Genomic DNA, 16217 nt, shown 5'->3' with positions numbered 1-16217 from the left:
TTTGAATCGCTCATTGAGTTGGTCTTTTCATATTGAATTTACCTCATCAGGGTTCACTTGAACGTCAGGGTACACTTCATTTGCAAACGCGCAGTTCAACAGCTTGACTTGGTGATGCCGCTATGCTCCTTTCTACATTTAATACGATTACACGCAAAGTAAATGGGGTGTCTGCGGGTTCAGTAAGGACATCAAAAACCCAAAGTGAAATATCGCACGAATCTTTCACGAGCGAGGCAGCCACAAGTCAGCCGGCATTAGCAGCCATCCGCTTCATGCATAGTGAGTGTGGACTTCGCATCCTGTATTTTTGCCTTCGCGTGAGGTGTATTGTGGGACCATGGAACCTTATTATCAACCTTACTACTCGAACTTGACTCAATTCAGTTATTCGCGCATTTTATCAGGGCCCTGGTACCTCCTTGGTTTTCATGTAAATTAACCTTCAGTATTTTTAAAATAATGTGCCCCCAGCTTTCGGTGTCGCTTCTTGCATTTCTCATCGGCGTCATTTCTTTTACTTGCTTTAGATAACGTCTCCCTAGAAACCAGGTGCGACCAGATCGCATACAGCTGCAAACAATATTGAGGTGTAAGAGTAAACAATAAGTAAAATTGCGTATAATTCTCGCATTGCGAAACTTTTACTTAAGCTTCGCCTTTTTTGACGATTATTCAATATCTCGCTTGATCTCTCTCCTCTCTTCCGGAGACCTTATCGATGATAATTTGTTTTTCTTTTACATTTTTAGACTCTAATCTACTCATATGGGCTTCATAAGTAAGCGAAGCTTGCTTTCGACTTCTCAGTTGTCGCGAGTCTTTTTTCTTTATAGTTTTCCTATGGGGATCGATTTTCTATGCGCCAGGAATACTCGCCGTGGAGTTAGAATTGAAGAAAACATACGAGAGTACCGTGAAAGAATGCTGAGGTCAGCCAGCTGCGGGTCTGCTAATGGCGTGCACTTATATTCCTATTTTCATGCCTCGTTTCATCAGGCACGCCAGTCTTCTTGTTTTCCGCAAGAATAGTCCTCTTTCTCCTACTGCGCAGCTGCACGCGAATCAATGACGCCCTACTGGCTCGTTTCTGAATTGCTCCTGCGCTTCCGGAACATTGAGAAAGACCAACATCGCTCGAAGAACGTAAAAAAAAAAGCGTAACGAAAGGAAATAATCCAGAAACTGAAACGCCGCTCTATTTCTTATTTATACGTATTCTTTCATTCTAGAACACCCACGGAATCCGCTTATCCCATTCGAGCCCGTCTCGGAATTTTTTATGTGCCACTCGCTCCCTCTTTACGACTTAAAATTCTATATAGCTTCAGCTTGTGCGCGTTCCTACTTGCCCGCGCTCTTTCCATGTGCGAAGTGGTCCTTATTTAAATATATTTTTATTTGCAACAAAAGAGCCTCCCAGCCTACAAAGAACACGTGACCAGCACATTCCCGACGTTCATAACCTAATATGGTGACGATCACGGTGGTAGTAATGACGTTGCGTCAAGTTTGGTAGGCCAAGTATGTATAGCCAGCAGTTAGTCCATCTAAGTACGAATACCATATGTTGTTAGCAAAGTTGCATCAGCAGTTGCTGAACAATTATGATAATGCTGAGGTCTGCATGAAAACAACATGCAGGTCACACCTCTTTTTAGGAAAGTTAAAAGTGTACCTGTAAAGCGTGCACCACCGCAACATCACTGTGCTTGTGGCAAAGCCTAATTGCAGTTGGAAAGAATTGCAGTGTGGATATGCTTTAACAAAAATATGATTTAACGACTACAAAAACACAAACTCGCGTGACAGATCAAGAGACCAGTAAAGTAAACATGAAGGAGTGATTAATTATACAAACAGGGAAACAGGGATGGCATCGAGCCCCCAATTGCGGTATGTGGGTTCTAGCAAAGTACACAAGTCATTCTTTATAATTTTTTTTTGGCATTTGAACCAGCAGTCGACAACTTTTTTCCGTAGGGATGATCACAGCTGTAAGTACTTTTTCGGCTCTGTATAAGACCCACCTAATATGTCTATATAAGCAAGACAAATTTCAGCGGCGCTTCTAAAAAGATACTTTTGAAAATATTCATTACACAAAAAAAGAAATTATTAGAATTCATGGGGGAATAGCGCAAAAACACAGGGACACAGGCAAGAGAGACGATACAGGCGCTAACTTTCAACTCACGTTTATTTTTTGGGAAACACACATATATACATACAAACAAAACAATTGGTCATGCGCAGTGACTCCGTCCAACACCAAAGCAAAAAAACAAAAAAAAAACAAAAAAAAATTCTCACTTTCTCAGTCACAGCCCTTTGGTTTTTGCTGTGCTGTTGGACGGAGTCACTGCGCATGACAAATTGTTTTGTTTATATGTATATATGTGTGTTTCCGAAAAAATAAACGTGAGTTGAAAGTTAGCGCCTGTATTGTCTCTCTTGCCTGTGTCCCTGTGTTTTTGCGCTATTCCATTATGAATTCGTACCAACCAGCTCGGCTTTCCGTACTACTGGAAGTATTAGTATTATTGTCCTTACACCTTAAGCAAATTTCACTACTTTTTGCAAGGAGAAAATGGATGCGCGCAAACTATTGCCACGCCCGCTCCTTCTTTTATTTTGATGTGTTCGAGTTTGACCAGCAAGGACGGTTATCAACGCTCGACGCTGGCCGCGAAGCAGTGTTCGAGAAGCTTCACGATTTTAGTAGATCGTTTTGTTAAGATTGCGCGCCGCACGCGAATGTTCCAGCTTTGTCGAGAGATAACGCCGCCACCAGCGATATTGCTGGAAAGTTCCATAGCGCCTGTATAAAAGCCGACGCGCTTGACCGCTTGTCAGTTGATCGACGGTCGACGCTCTGTCCGCCGCTATCAGTGTATTGCTGTAGCTTTCAGTTTCTCGGCCACAAGTTCGGCCTAATAAACAATTTCATCTCGACGTGCTGACTCCTGCCTTCGTCGACGGCACGACCACGTGACATCTGGTGGAGGTGCTGCTTCTTCCATGATCCGGACGCCCCCGCGAAGCGCTGACCCAAACCCAAGCCGCGAGGAGGACGACGGCAAAGAAAACCCGGATCGTCGAACAAGCCGCAGGCAGAAGGGACTGCAGCCAGAGCACGGGCTCCTTCCCGAACAAACCAGGCAGCCCCAGGTGCCAACACCGACCGCAGTGACGATGACCGACCCTGTGCCGCCCTTACCGATCCTTCTCCGGACGCCTAAGGAGCCGCCAACCTTCCGCGGATCGTCGTTCGAAGACCCGGAAAGTTGGCTCGAAGCCTACGACCGAGTTGCCATTTTCAATGCCTGGACCAGCGAAGACAAGCTACGGCATGTCTATTTCGCTTTGGAAGACGCCGCTCGGACCTGGTTCGAAAACCAAGAGCGAACCCTGACGACATGGGACGTTTTTCGCACCAGGTTCCTGGCAACATTCACCAGCGTCGTCCGCAAGGAGAGGGCAGAGGCTCTGCTCGAAACCCGCTTCCAGCTGCCAAACGAAAACGTGGCACTCTTCACAGAAGAAATGACGAGACTGTTCCGCCACGCAGACCCTGACATGCCCGAGGAGAAGAAAGTTCGCTTCCTCATGCGAGGAATCAAGCAGGATCTGTTCGCGGGACTTATCAGAAACCCACCCAAGACCATCCAAGAATTCCTCGCGGAGGCAACAACTATCGAGAAGACGCTCGAGATGCGCACCCGGCAGTACAATCGCCGCGCATTTAAAGACAGCGCAGCTGTTCATGCCCTCGGCTGCGACGACTTGCGCGAGACGATCCGAGCAATCGTGCAAGAGGAGTTGCGAAAAATCCTACCTTCGCCGCAACCTCAAGTAGATTCCATCACTGACGTCGTGAGCCAGGAAATCCAACAGTCACTGGGTGTTCCTCAGCCGGCACCGCCGCAGCTGCAAGCAATGAGCTATGCTGCTGCAGCCCGACGCAACGCCCCCCCTCCTCGCCCACGTCAAGACGCCGCGCCGCACCAGCAGTTCCGCCGCCAGGCTCCACCGCCGCCACCGCCACCGACGTCATACCGCCCGCCAGCCGGTCAGCGATACACGCCGAGGAAGACCGACGTTTGGCGCGCCCCCGACCATCGTCCACTCTGCTACCACTGCGGAGAAGCCGGCCACACCTACCACCGCTGCCATTATCGACAGATGGGACTGCGTGGGTTCGCCGTCGACGCGCCGCGTCCACAGCAGGGTGAACGACCACGTGACATCGCCGACTATCTGGCAGGAGCGCAGTGGACCCCCCGAGGACCTTCCCGATCGCCGTCGCCAGGCCGCTACGCCTCTCCCCAACGCCGACCATACACTGGCCCAACCCAGGGCCGGTCACCTAGCCCGCATCCGGAAAACTAATTGGCAGCAACCGATGGAGGTGCGGTTGCTGTACGACGAAATACCGAAGACCCTCCGCCGCCGACGCCGCCGCCACGACGAAGGCTTCGGGGCACGACGCGAACCCCTGACGACGAAACCTCGCGGACCGAAGTAGACCTGACGACGCAACGTGGGAGCAGCGGAACAAACCGACGTAGCCGTGACCCGACGCCACGACCTAACTGCAACGCAAGACAACGAACTAGCGACCTCGACGTTCTTATCGACGGCCACAGCATCACAGCCCTCGTCGACACCGGAGCCGACTATTCTGTCATCAGTGGACCGTTCGCCACGAAGCTGAAGAAAGTTAGGACAGCCTGGGAAGGCCCCGAAATCCGGACAGCTGGAGGTCACCTCGTAACGCCGGAGGGAATCTGCACAGCGAGACTCACCATTAACAACCGGATTTATCCCGCGAACTTCGTAATCCTGCCGCGTTGCTCGAGAGATGTCATCCTTGGTATGGACTTCTTAGGCCTTCATGGTGCAATCATCAACCTGAGGTCTAAGTCAATAACACTGTCCACGGAAAAGGCACTACCGCCGCACACTCCGCCAAGAAAGCACGCCTTGAATGTGCTGGAAGACCAGGTCACCATTCCCCCTCGCTCCAGCGTCATCATTTCCGTCGGCACTCAGAAATCAGCAGACCTGGAAGGCGTTGTTGAAGGCGACCAGCACCACTTGATTAACCGCAAGATTTGCGTCGCAAGAGGAGTAGCAGAGCTGCGGGCAGGGAAAGCCACAGTTATGCTCACGAATTTCAGCAACGAGTACAAGCACATGAGCAAAGGCACGACGGTCGCCTACATCGAAGAAATCGTAGAAGCCAGCAATGCTTTCGGCCTCACCGATTCTCCCGAGCCTACTCCGACGAATAAAGCGCCGCAACCAGCTTTCGACATCAATCCCAGCCTTCAGAAGCACAAACAAGAACAGCTCCAAACCCTGCTCTTGCAATACAAGGACTGCTTTTCATCGTCGTCAAGAATTAGGCAGACTCCCGTGGCAAAACATCGCATCATAACAGAGGAAAGCGCCAGACCACTCCGTCAGAGCCCGTACAGAGTTTCGACGCGAGAACGCGAGGCCGTGAAGAAACAGGTCGACGAAATGCTACGCGACGACATCATCCAGCCGTCGAAAAGTCCATGGGCATCCCCGGTGGTGCTAGTGAAGAAGAAGGATGGGACTCTACGTTTTTGCGTGGATTATCGTCGCCTGAACAAAGTCACGAAGAAGGACGTGTATCCCCTTCCCCGGATAGACGACACCCTGGATCGATTACACAACGCAAAGTACTTTTCGTCGATGGACCTCAAGACCGGTTACTGGCAAATAGAAGTCGACGAGAGAGACCGAGAAAAGACTGCTTTTATAACACCAGACGGCCTGTTCGAGTTCAAGGTCATGCCCTTTGGTCTTTGCTCGGCACCTGCGACTTTTCAACGGGTTATGGATACAGTACTGGCCGGCTTGAAGTGGCAGACGTGCCTCGTGTACTTGGACGACGTCGTTGTGTTTTCCTCAAACTTCGACGAACACCTTCGGTGCCTTGAAGTTGTACTTCAAGCAATCAAGACCTCCGGACTCACCTTGAAGCCTGAAAAGTGCCGCTTCGCGTACGAGGAGCTCTTGTTCTTGGGTCACGTGATCAGCAAGGATGGTGTTCGCCCGGACCCGCGGAAAACAGCTGCCATCGCTGGCTTCCCGACGCCCACCGACAAGAAGGCCGTACGCCGTTTTCTCGGCTTGTGCGCCTATTACAGACGTTTCGTCAAGGAATTTTCACGGATCGCCGAGCCACTGACGCAACTCACGAAGGCCGACGTCGAATTCAGGTGGGAAACGTCGCAAGTTCAAGCATTTCAAGAATTGAAACGACGCCTGCAGACGCCTCCCATACTTGCACATTTCGACGAATACGCCGATACGGAAATCCACACCGACGCAAGCAGCGTAGGACTCGGCGCCGTCCTTGTGCAAAAGACCGACGGATTCGAAAGGGTCATCAGTTATGCTAGCCGGTCGCTATCAAAGGCAGAAATCAACTACTCCACAACAGAAAAGGAGTGCCTGGCCATCATCTGGGCTACATCGAAGTTTCGCCCCTACCTCTACGGCCGGCCCTTCAAAGTTGTGAGCGACCACCACGCCTTGTGTTGGCTAGCTAACTTGAAGGACCCTTCAGGTCGCCTCGCACGGTGGAGCCTACGACTTCAAGAATTTGACATAACCGTCGTCTACAAGTCCGGAAGAAAACACTCCGACGCTGACTGCCTGTCCCGCGCCCCCGTCGACCCACCGCCGCAGGACGACATGGAGGATGACTGCTTCTTGGGAACCATAAGTGCCGAAGACTTCGCCGAACGACAGCGAGCGGACCCAGAACTCAGGGGCCTTGTGGAATACCTCGAGGGCAGGACCACCGTTGTTCCCAAGGTATTCACGCGAGGACTGACGTCGTTTTTCTTGCGCAACGGTGTTCTCCTTAAGAAGAACTTCTCGCCGCTTCGAGCCGATTCCCTTCTCGTAGTGCCCTCGACATTGCGACCAGAGGTCCTCCAGTCTCTGCATGACGACCCGACGTCTGGACACCTGGGTGTTTCTCGCACGCTCGCAAGAATACAGGAAAAGTACTACTGGCCGCGCCTTGTCGCCGACGTAACTCGCTACGTCAAGACCTGCCGGGACTGTCAGCGACGCAAGACACCGCCGACTAGGCCAGCCGGACTTCTGCATGCTATCGAGCCACCTCGACGGCCGTTCCAGCAAATTGGGATGGACTTACTGGGGCCGTTCCCGACGTCCAATACCGGAAACAAATGGATCGTCGTAGCTACCGACTACCTCACCCGCTACGCCGAGACAAGGGCCCTACCCAGAGGCAGTGCCGCCGAGGTAGCAAAGTTCTTCGTTGAGAACATCCTCCTGCGTCATGGCGCCCCAGAGGTCCTCATCACCGACAGAGGTACGGCGTTTACTGCTGACCTAACTCAGGCAATACTGAGATACAGCCAAACAAGCCACCGCCGGACCACAGCGTACCACCCACAGACCAATGGCCTCACCGAGCGGTTAAACAAGACCATCGCCGACATGCTGGCCATGTATGTCGACGTCGAACACAAGACGTGGGATGCCATCCTTCCGTATGTGACCTTCGCATACAACACGGCCATGCAAGAAACGACGCAAATGACGCCGTACAAGCTAGTCTACGGAAGGAGCCCGGCAACGACGCTCGACGCAATGCCACCAACCGCCACCGACGAAGACGATCTCGACGTTGCCGCCTATTTGCAACGCGCCGAAGAAGCTCGACAGCTCGCCCGCCAGCGCATCAAGAACCAGCAGAGGGTCGACAGCCGTCACTATAATCTTCGACGACGCCACATGGAGTACCAACCCGGTGACCGTGTGTGGGTCTGGACGCCGATACGCCGGCGTGGGCTCAGTGAAAAACTTCTTCGGCGATACTTCGGCCCATATAAGGTGCTTCGACGTCACGGCGCTCTTGACTACGAGGTCGTCCCGGACGGCATTACGAACTCCCAGCGACGCCGCGCACGACCTGAAGTCGTCCACGTCGTGCGCCTTAAGCCGTTTTTTGCGCGTTAGCGAACCTGGGGACTCTACTTTTTCCTTTGTTATTATAATTTATTTGTGTATGCACTTGTTTTTTCCTTTCCATGTTCTGCTACAAGCATCGGGACGATGCTTTTTCAGAGGGGGGCAATGCCACGCCCGCTCCTTCTTTTATTTTGATGTGTTCGAGTTTGACCAGCAAGGACGGTTATCAACGCTCGACGCTGGCCGCGAAGGAGTGTTCGAGAAGCTTCACGATTTTAGTAGATCGTTTTGTTAAGATTGCGCGCCGCACGCGAATGTTCCAGCTTTGTCGAGAGATAACGCCGCCACCAGCGATATTGCTGGAAAGTTCCATAGCGCCTGTATAAAAGCCGACGCGCTTGACCGCTTGTCAGTTGATCGACGGTCGACGCTCTGTCCGCCGCTATCAGTGTATTGCTGTAGCTTTCAGTTTCTCGGCCACAAGTTCGGCCTAATAAACAATTTCATCTCGACGTGCTGACTCCTGCCTTCGTCGACGTCACGACCACGTGACACTATAGACAAGGACGCAGAAGACACAGACGAACGGTCGTCCTTGTCTTGCGCGCATCCATTTTTTCCTTGCAAGCATGAACCAACTCGCCCAGCAGGAGGTTTTACTGAATCAATATTTCTATATCCGATATCCTATTAGAATTACATATTCGAAATGACCTAGGAGATTTGATCTTTTCTGTTTAAAATGTAGCGTACATGGAGGCCGCTGTAGCTCGACACGCCATCCAGAAGTAGACGATATCTGAGTATATAGTTACTGATAAAATATAGGGATGCTTATGCTGTCGACTTCATGTCTCTGTAGCTCGAGAGCTCATTGCTCAGTCCACGCCGGGCTTTCATCTTCTTCCCGTCTCAAGTGCTTGCACTTGTCTTGCCAATTTATTTACCCCTGTGTAGCCGGCTTCTCTTCTTTTCTGTTTGTATACTTGTTTGATGTGCCAAAGAAGCAACGAGACATACGTTTGATGGGCCACTGGCAAATAATACGCAAAAGCCTGGAGGCGCGAGTTATCTATTCGGACACATACCACGTGATACATTACCATTACCCGAAGTCGTTACTTCTTTTGCAAAACGGCGCTTGCAGATACGGAGGTAGAGAAAAATAATGATTCCCATAAAAAAATGACGTCAGCGGAAAGTCGTTTAAGCAGTTAATTTCTCTTGTGCTCTCTCCACCTGTCTGAGCTCTTTGGAAAGACGTGGACGACATTACGTTAACGTTTCCGAATCACAACACAATAAATATCCTAGATTATTCACAAGTACTCCTCTTTTGGTAGATGTACCCAATAAATTACCTTTTCTAATGTCCCCAATCGCCAATAGTTACCACAGCACTGAAGTAGCAAATAAAGGTAATCGCGAGAATGTCCTGAGCCTAATGTGAAAGCAGTCATCAGGAATTTATATGTCTGTGAACCGGTTATTTCCGATGCCCTTTGTGCGCATGGTGTCTCTCCCGTCCGTACTTTTTAATGTGCCATCCCCGTCTTTCCGTCTTTCTCCCACCTTCTTCATTTAAAAAAAGAAATTCATACTCCTAGCTATTTTTGTTCGCGCGTTTAATTTGTTCCCTGAAGGTACCTGGGCGCGTCTCTGTATCTAAATTGATGGGCGGGTCATTTACGCATTCAGGGTACGGCTTCTTGCTACAACCTTCCCCCACACCATTCTATCACGTTTAATTAATGAGGTTGAGGCCCATTTTCCTTAATTGCCACGCGACTAGCAAGCGTTCGAACAGGGTCATTCTATGAGTAAAACTTGTCCGCCATACCTGCGTCCCCCTGAAGTTATCTCTCCTGGGTAGAAGACTTCACCCGCACAAAGATACAAAAAAACAAAACAAATATACCCGGCTATGTCAACGAGCAAACCACGGTTCATTGCCCTCTGGCTTAAGCTCGGTCCCTGTTTTCCTTCTCTTTCATCACTTAATGCACGTTATTTGTCTAGTTAATCCTCTCATTCGCGCTAAGTTGTAATTTACAGTACGCTCAGTCGAGTCAGGAGATGGTCTGAAACAGCGGAGTGGTGTCTTTGCAAAAAGTCGCAACAATGTCATGCAAAGCAATATCATAAGTGGAGTTACTATTCGTTTCAGCGTCGGCAGACATTAACTTTTCGAGAGGGATCACTCAAGACGAAAAAATATGTACTTACTCTCTGAAGCTTCGAAAAGGTAACCTGTTCAACTTATGACGACTATTGCAAGCTTCATTCTATGACATCCCTTCTTTCAATATGAATGTCAGTGTCTACATTGGACATGTATTACTGAGCACGGAATTATGTTGCCGCGTTTTGTTTTCACTGAGTAACGGAAGCACTGAGATTAATAGGTATCTGACACGTACAGAGGCCCACTTGAGGCACGTGTGAAAAACCGATATAAACGAAAACGCTCTCTGCGTTGTTCTTTGGATAACTCACGAACTATATGTTGTCGAGCCAATCGTATGCTCACCCGCATGCTGACCCTCCCATAACATATGTAGCCATTATAATGCATTATACTGTATGACATTAGCTTTCTACGCTGCCTTATATCTCTAATCCATCTTTTACCCTCAGTATGTTACGGAGAACCCTTAGATGAGTTTTTGTTAAACAATATATGTCACTGGAGCCAATATTTCGAAAAGCCACTCATTTTTTTTCATTGTATTGAGCACTTCTTCCGTCCCACCGTCAGGAATTTTATTGCAACTAATGTAAAAGGTTGCCCAAAAATATAACACAAAAATTATATAAAATTTTTCGAAGGCCATAATTTTGAGTTTTCACTTTGAAAGAGCGTCATGGTACCTGACAATTTTATCTGGAGTGTAAACAACCTACAAAGCCGTCGACACATATACATATATTCTAATGAGTGCCTTGGTCCAATAAAAACTCCCAAACATACTTTGAGTACGAGATTTCAGAAAAGACATCGATTTATATCGAGTCAGACTATGCAAGATACCAACGAGGCGGTACGAACAACGAAAATGAATTTTTTGATGTATTCGCAAGCATAAGAAGTTTAAAAAGCGATATATATTGATAAAAAAAAGTTTGTGCACACGGATGGTTTCGCGCAAGGTAAATCATTGGGGAATGCACACAGAGGAGAAGCAAATGCCAGAACCAGTTTGATTGGCTGTCAGCCTTCCGCACTTTCAACTGGCCACAAAAATGTATCTAATTAATTCTTTATCAGTGCAGTCGTTTCGCGAAATCGAATAATGTGGCATTCACCTATACCACACCTTCTAAGGTATCAATCACATGCTATTTCGTGCACTTCACGTATCTTAGGATCCACAATCCCTGCCTGACTCACAAGCAAATCGAAGTTTTGTGCATCAAAATCCCAGATTCATCCTATTTTTATGCAAAAAACAGCCGTTATTTCCGTAGGAACCTCTTGAGAAAGTAGCCAAGTGTTTGGGCGTTGGAAACAATGTGCACTGATCGAAGTTTAACGATTGTGGTTTCTTTCATTCAACATCGTAAAGGTAACAGGAAAAGTGGTTAAAGAAATTTACAAGGTTCTTTTGGACTGAAAGAAAACGTTGGCAGCATGCGGGTTTGCTTTCCGTCCTTCTCCTTTAGGCGAGACAAGTTTTTTCTTGCCTGCGGGGAGCACGCAAAGAACAAGCAACAATTGATGGTCCTACGATAAGGTGCGTTGAAAGTGTCCCAATGTTGTTCTTGGGGGCAACATATCACACTCTCGTTTATCTTGTGTCAGCAGCAGCAATTCGACGAGCCGGTTCATTTATCTTAGGCCGCTGACAGTAGAGACCCACAGTTCAGAGGCAGAGAGCGTCAGTGTTACGCAGAATTGCAAGCGACACACCGCTATTTACTGCAGATGCATAGGCTGACAAGGACAGGCTTTTATTGGCTCAGCTCTCTGATATAAGGAATTCACTAGTCATTAAGGCGGGAGCCTTAGATGCCTCATCGAAAGCGAAAATTGACCGCCGCCGTCGGTGTCACACGAGTGGTGTAAAAAATCACCATCATGTAATGACGTCATCATGACGTCACAGGTTGCCGTAATTTGTGACGTCATTATGACGACACAATGACGTCGCTGTGGCGTCATCACATGACATTCTCGCTTGGTCAAAGGTGCACCGGTCACGGAGGTAGTGCAAGTGAACTGCAGAAATCTTGCAACGCCTCTGATCCCGGAAGCCGTGAAAAAGTACGTTAGGTGCAGAAATATTCCGGAGGAGGCGGAGGAGCACCAATACATCGACTGGGAAGAAAAAGATGACTTTCGTCTTCGAGTCGTCGTAGGCGAATGTGTAAGAGACGCTGTGAGGTTTTGGCTGACTGCACTGTGATATAGGAAATTTACTGGTTACTTCTATTACGCAGACAAAATTGGGCAATCTAAGAGTCTTACTGCGATGCGGTAGAATAAGTACAGCATATCCTTCTAGAACGTCCACACTCCTGAAATGAAAAATATATTAATAAATGCAGGTAGACAAGCAAGGAAGGAAAACGGGACAGATGAAAGACAGGGATGTTAACCAGTTTGGCATAACCGGTATGCTACCCTGTACAGGAGGAAGGGATGGGGGAGATTAAAAGAAGAGTAAAGAAAGAGAGAAAGAGAGGGGAACACACACGCACACACATAACTTCACAGCGCAGAGCGGCAGTCTTGTGCGGTATGCGGCATTATTAAAAAGTAAAAAATTAGAACAGCACCACATAGGCTCAGATTTTTAGTCTCTTTTATGCCTCTGTTATGCATTCGAAATGCCACAGTTGTATAAGCAAGCCAGCCATGCGGCGAATGCATTTGCAATCCACGTCTCGCGTAAGCACTAGAAAGGCTCGATCATATCCTTTTTAACACAAAAGTGTTTTATGCCGGGTTCCACTACGGCTCCACTGACGTATTTCCGTCAGGGATATGACGTGGTAAAATATACACTAACAGATGGTAAAGAAAAAACAAAACTAGAAGAAAAATTTTCGTCGCCGGGAGTCAAACATATGACCACTCGCTCGGCAGCGCGAACCGATCCGGGCCCCAGACGGCCCGTTGTTCAGCATACTAACGGCGAGCTAATTATATACACCATTTGCCGGTGGCGGTACTCAGAGATCGGTGGCACTTTACCGTGTTTTCGTTATCACTAGCGAGAGGCGCAAAGAGCTCGAAGGGCGCTTTAAAGGTAGTTGCCCCGCGGGTTGCTATGGGCGCGCGCCTCCGCAGAGCGTGGTCGGTCGTGCGCGCGAGCTTATCTCGTCATTGGGGGTGGTTTGTACGTCTTGTGCTCTCACCGCAAGTTTGCATTGAAGCTACAAAGAGCACGAAGGTCACTTCGCTCACTGCAGCGGCCGCTTTTGCGAAAGGAGCGCGCTGCTCACACACAAATAAGTTACAACTGTGACAGTTAGTTTGCGCTCATCCTGTGTATATTTCTGCTTTCGTTTCGTGCATCCTACTTTGTGTTTGAGCAGCGCGGTGTAACTTCGAGCTGTGACAGGTGTTAGTTCACGCTCATCCTGTGTATGTTCTTTCCGTACGTCCTCTCTGCTCGAGCAGCGCGTTGCGAGTTTCGAGCTGCTTGCCGTTCTGCGCGTGACATTACAATTTGTTGCTATAGCATTAATTCCTTCGCCCTTGTGCCGGAACAATGCACAACAAACGCTCAGCTAAGTCTGTGAAGACACGTTTCACTTTCCTGTTATACCGATTCCTATGACAGAGGGATCAGCCATGTTTTTGACTATACTCACCCCGCCGCGGTGGTCTAGTGGTTACGGCGCTCGACTGCTCACCCGGAGGTCGTGGGATCAAATACCGGCCACAGCGGCGACATTTAAAATGATGCGAAATGCTTGAGGCTCTTGTACATAAATTTAAGTGCGTGTTAAAGAACCCCAGGTGGTTGAAATTTCCTGGGCCCTCCACTACGGCGTTACTCATAAACATATCGTCGTTTTGGGACGTAAAATTTCAACAATTATTATATTGTTACGGATAGATGTAGTGAAGGAAGACGAAGAGCTGGAGAAGCTCACTGGCGCTCGAGTGTGTTGGTCCGCCATCTTGACTCTTTTTGCAATTGTTTTCTGCAGATGCATCTTGTATATACTCAACAAACCCGTAACATACTGGTGGAGGTGCAGGGTACTATAGTAGGAAACGGAGCTCCACAGCGGACGTCGCATCGCCCTCCCAACTATCACTGATGATGATGCGCCCTCTGCATCAATGTCGCCACACGACCATTTGTTTTGGTGCCACCTAAGGATCCCGGTACATTGCGGTGCCGATGGTGTCGACGTCGAAGACTGGTTGCCCATGTTTGAACGCGTGAGTGTACCTAGCAGATGGGATCCCACACTTCAGCTGGCTAACGTGTTCTTCTACTTCAGAAGCACGGCAAAGGTGTGGTACGAAAACAACGAAGAAGAACTCACCAGCTGAGACCAATTCAAAGAAAATTTACGAGATGTTTTGGCAAACTGCTCACCGTAATATCGCCGCCAGAAAGGAATTGTCCTGTCGCGCCCAATCTTCCACGGAATCATACCTCTCATACATTGAGGGCGTGCTGGCTCTTCGCCGTAATGCCGACAATGACATGGCAGACGGTGAGAAGGTTGGGAATGTGTTGAAGGGGATTGCCAACGACGCATTTAATCTCCTCATGCGGAAAGGCTGTTCCACGGTGGATCAGATTATCAAGGAGGATCGCCAGTTCGATCAAGCAAAAAGCTGCCGCATTCTGCAGCTGTTTGCCAGACTTACAAACACTGCTGCAACGTCAGCATGTGAAGAGAAGTCTGCACAGCAACATCCTTCGCCAGGCGAAATGGTAGAGGCCCGTGTACTTAGATTTAGGTGCACGTTAAAGAACACCAGATGGTCGAAATTTCCGGAGCCCTCCACTACGGCGTCTCTCATAATCATATCTTGGTTTCGGGACGTAAAACCCCAGATATTATTATTAACATTCTTCGCCGTCAGAAGACCTGACACGAATGGTTCGTCATAAACTGGAAGCGATGGCGCCCGCAGCATTCTATTCTCGCAGCTCCGATGCCACCCCTGCTACAGTTTTTATTGTCCAAGTCGTCGTTAACTATACTCGGTGTACCTGTAGAGCGTGCACAACCGCGTAAGCAGCATCCTTGTGACAAAGCCTGAAACATAGCGGGAAAAAATGTGAACAAAAAGCCTTGATGGGGTTTACTATAATGTCAGTTTGTCTGCTTAAGATAACCACTAATGGAAGACCACTTGAGACGACAAATATAGTGACAAGAGAACGAAAAGCTAAACTCTAAATGAATACACATCCTTGTTTTTAAATATGCTACAATTTCACGCCTGTAAAGCGTGCACCACCACAAAAAGTGTATGCTTGTGGCAAAGCGCAAACAAGAAACTGGCTGGGGGGAATTTGGTTTTACTGGATTGAAATATCTTCTGCTTAGATTGACGTAGCCAGGGGCGAGAGAAGGGTGGGGGGGGGGGGTCAGTTTCTAAAATAAAGCCCGCGTTATTAAGCTCCTATTCAGGGTGTAAACCCAAATGTAGGCGAAAAAATGCTAGAGACCCATGTACTTAGATTTAGGTGCACGTTCAAGAACACCAGATGGTCAAAATTTCCGGAGCCCTCCACTACGGCGTCTCTCATAATCGTATCGTGGTTTTGATACTAAAACACAAAGAATTATTATTATTATAGGGTCCAAACACACCGCTTCTAGTTAAGCAGGTCACCTTTGCTAATATCTCCGGCACCAGCATTCCCTGAAATTTACTCTAAGAAGCAACATCAGATATGATGTTTTCTTGTTGTTTTTTTTGCGCCCACGGGTATAGATTTTTTGCAGAACCAGTTTCAATTCTTACAACAAGGACTGCAAAGGCAAAATGTTAGTTTAATTTTATATGCAGTAGGAGGCAACAAACAAATCGAAGAATCGCATGTTGATAAATACGCGACCGCAGTAGTGGAGTATGGCATTGCAATATGCAATACAAGAAGCACTGCACCGAACTTGGAGCGCAGTCACAATGTTTTGTCAGCTTGGTGACAACGGCAATGCGATTAGTGCCATGAGCGAGTCGCATATTGAAAAATTGAGATAGTTTCCTTCAGTTTGGTCTCCATCTCCGGATTGCCCTTGCT

The sequence above is a fragment of the Rhipicephalus sanguineus genome, chromosome 3, assembly GCF_013339695.2.
Source record: "Rhipicephalus sanguineus isolate Rsan-2018 chromosome 3, BIME_Rsan_1.4, whole genome shotgun sequence".
NCBI lineage: Eukaryota > Metazoa > Arthropoda > Arachnida > Ixodida > Ixodidae > Rhipicephalus > Rhipicephalus sanguineus.
The sequence above is the reverse complement of the archived record's forward strand: the minus strand, read 5'-3'. Positions refer to the sequence as shown.